The sequence below is a fragment of the Austrofundulus limnaeus genome, unplaced genomic scaffold, assembly GCF_001266775.1.
Source record: "Austrofundulus limnaeus strain Quisiro unplaced genomic scaffold, Austrofundulus_limnaeus-1.0 Scaffold61, whole genome shotgun sequence".
Classification (NCBI taxonomy): Eukaryota; Metazoa; Chordata; class Actinopteri; order Cyprinodontiformes; family Rivulidae; genus Austrofundulus; species Austrofundulus limnaeus.
Window position 1 is genome coordinate 880,358 of NW_013952463.1, and position 3,885 is coordinate 884,242.

Consider the following 3,885-nt stretch of genomic DNA (forward strand, 5'->3'; position numbering starts at 1 on the left):
GAGGAAGAAGCAGGCTGAGGCACTTTGCTGCATCATCCCCAGACGCGACGCGAGGCCCAAGGCCCCGAGCACATCCACGTCTCATCCTCCTCCGTTCAAGAAGGCGGCGGCGCCCGGGACTTCAAAGGCCCAGCCCGCCGAACCTTTCAGCAAGCCACAGCCTCCCCGTCAAACGGCATGGAGCAAAGGCCCCCCTCCGAGTCAGCAGGACAGTTCAGTGGCTCAGAAGAAGAAGTCAAAGTCCTCCTAACAGTAGGACTGTCTTCACAGGGACTTCAAAAACAGAGAGACAATGTTCAGCTGCAGTTGAAAAGACAYTTAAATGTTTGTGTTTCAGAAAACGGCCCCAAGAGGCGTCGGGTTTCAAAWGTTCAGTCTCCTCTGTTAATGTCCCGAAAAATAAACAAAAAACATGTAGCCCCCTCCCTGGGTGCAAACTGTGTTTTAAAATGCAAAACTTTAATAAACAGTTCTGCAAATGTTTTCAATGTGTTCTGCAAATGTTTTCAATGTTTTTTGTTTCTCAGTTCAGTTCAGTTTCTAAGTAGCACCAAATCACAACAATTGTTGTGTCAGGGCACTGTACACAATCAATCAATCAATCAATCAATCAATCAATCAATCAATAAATAAATAAATAATCTAAGGAAGCCAGTAGACTGCGTGAATCTTTTCTTTGTCACAGTCCCATCCTGAGCAGCACATTGGTGACAGTGGAGAAAAAAACCTCCCCCCAACAGGAAGAAACCTCCAGCGGACAGGAAGAAGTTTAAATATTATTCTAGGACAAAARAGAAGTAACCAAAATGCCAAATGTGCAAATTGTTGCCATTASTAGTCAGTATTGTCACCCTGTAAGCACACATAAATGTTATTATTCTCTGATTTAATATCTGCTAAACACAAGGGAAAATAAGGGACTTTGATGTATTTGATTTCYGTGCTGGACAAACAGGCAGCATCAGGAAGTTGCCAACAGGAAGTTGATGTAGCTCCACCTCCTCTCTATCATTTTCCTCCGGGGTGTGGACAGCAATGAGAAMATCATAAAACGATTCAGAAAAACAATATTGTCAAAACTTTCCAAAAGACGTATCAGTGAAACAGTTGGGACGGAATTGTTATTTAAAAGGGATTTCTTAATCTTCTTTCTTCAAGGCCAAAGAGGGTAAGACTAAATAGACACTTCTTTTTTCTTACCTGTAGTCTTATAAAATGTARATACACATGTGATAGAGTTTTACGTGATGGTCACGTTTAAATTTCTGTAGAATGCTCTTGACGTGTTTGTATTTATTCACCTGTATGACAGTCATATTTAAATTGATGCAAATGTCATTTTTTTTGCGTATGAGAATTAAGAATTTATTTTATTTGGGAAACTTTTGAATAAAAAAAAAAAACTTGGTAAAAAAAGAAACATCTCTACAATTTCAACTTATTTCTATTTTATTTTGATCTAATGTGGTTGTGATATTTTAATGTTTTATACTCTGTAATTATACCTTGTGTGTTAACTCTTCCTTAAACAATGTGCATGTATTAATATTTACTGAGGATTTAGTCAATAGCCAAGTGGATAATTGACTATTTTTAATGATTTTAGTTCCTGAACAGATAATAGAGGTATACTTTATTACTTTATCTTGTCTGGAGGAAATTATTTAAATATGTGTTTGACCTCTGATATGCCAACCGGTTAGGGTTAGGTTGTTAACCCTAACCTAACCTAACCTAACCTAACCTAACCTAACCTAACCTAACCTAACCTAACCTAACCTAACCTAACCTAACCGCCAACCCTTAAAACACCAGCTCGCTATTAAAGATAACATCAAATGTCATTTGAACCAGTCCGTCAACCAGTTGGCATGTACACATGTAGTTGTTCAGAGGAAAACTATAATGAAAGAAAAGATGCAAAAGTTAATGAGTAAATTTTAGATGATGCCTTTATAATTGATGTTCTACATATCAGGATATCATAACAAAACATGGTCTTTATAATATTTTATTGTTGTGGAAATCTTTATTTACCCAAGACAGAAACACGTGATCCAAGAATAAAGTACTCTGTGTTTTCAGGATTTATTGCAATTGCAGGCACACATCATGTCACACAGGGCAGTGGTACATACTGTAGTGTGTAATGAGGCAGGCTCAAATACACTCATTTATACAGCATGTCATCCAAAACAGACAATAACACCTCTCKTAGCGCCGAAGCTGAGCCAAAGGCAACATAACACTTGATAAACTATCCAGCAAGAATGATTATTTCTGACAGCTCTTGTCYTGATCATAAAAYACTTTGTCTGAGAGGAAACAGAAGATAAACAGTTAAGTCAAAACCCTGAGTACTTTGTWCTTGGATCACGTTTCTGTCTTATGTGAATAAAGATTTCCACAACATTTACTATCCAGATTAAGTACATCTAAAGATGAAGCATGGGCTATATTTACATACCCAAAGCATCAATAGCTCGTAAAGCACTTTCAAAAGCCATATTTATAATCCTTCTTTATCACGATTAGCTTAATCACTAATTAATAGTTAAAATTTGTCAAGGTTCCTTTTGTAGAGTATAAAAAATGTTACGCCCGTTGTTGACTTCAGAATGAAGGCTTCACTTTGACTCGGAAAACAAACTGATTTTAATCACTTGTTGCTCAGCCATTTTGGTTTAGATTTACTTGTGTATTTTGGACTTTTGTCCTTTTCTGGATTTGACTCCAGGAGTTCATGTCTGACTAGTCTGGCTGGTTGACAGGTCAGTACAAACTGTCARCCCTCCCCCTCTTTGCTTTATAGTTGATATGAAGTATTAAGTGGTACTATACACATTGCCTTTATTTTTCTTTGTACTCAGTTTTTCACTTTTGTATTTTACCTTTGTTCAAACATAATAATGATGTAGTGCACAATGTTGTTTTGTTTCCAATTGTACGTATCTAACTCTGAGACATGAAAAGGACTTAAAAATGTTCAATAGTCACTAAAAGGTTACAACTTCACTGTAAAATTCAATTAGTTGTCATTATTTTAAAAGGTATGTAAACCGATTGCACTTTAAAAAATAAGTACACAGAACTAGGAATAAAAGTTGTACTAACTAGTGCTTTCTTTGTGGAGTACACTTATGTATGAGTTGAACCAACTTAGACAATCAAGTAGCATGTACTTAATAAGTTACTTTAGATGTACTCGAGTTAGTAAAGACCACTTAGATTCATTATTTTAATCTAATTAATTATTGCATGTGAAATTTACTGTATTTAGTCAGTTTAACATACTGTACTTTCCAAAGTTGAGCTTATTTAATATTTCTAAGTTACATTTCCTTTGGCATCGCTACTTCTAAGAGCTAGGCTACACAGGCAAAATAATTAGTGGAAGCTAACACTAATCTGCTAACATTTATCATACTAGAAACCACCATGTGTCAATATGGACAACATCCTTTAATAGCAAGTAGGATGTTGAACAGACTTATCTGGTAATTTTCCCTCTATACAGTTGCAACACAGATCTTTCACTCAGCTACAGACAGTAACCAAAACTTCAACACAAATGTCAACTCAAGCCTGAATGTGTAACACAACAACATAAGTGAACACAAATCAAAATGGTTCATGAATCATGGATAAAAGTGTTTGCAGTCACATGACAAACAGCCAGTCTGAGCTAGCACTGCTAACATTCACAGGCTACATTACACCATCAAACTATTGCACACCAACAAATGTATTCAAGCAAAAGAAACCAGACAACTTATGTTTTATTTTCGACCTTGTCCTCTCCTTGAAAAGTGAAGCAAGGGAATGAGGAGCAGCAGCCTTTGTGTGTGCATGCACCCTCAGTTTTAGCCCAGAAGAGTAGAAGTT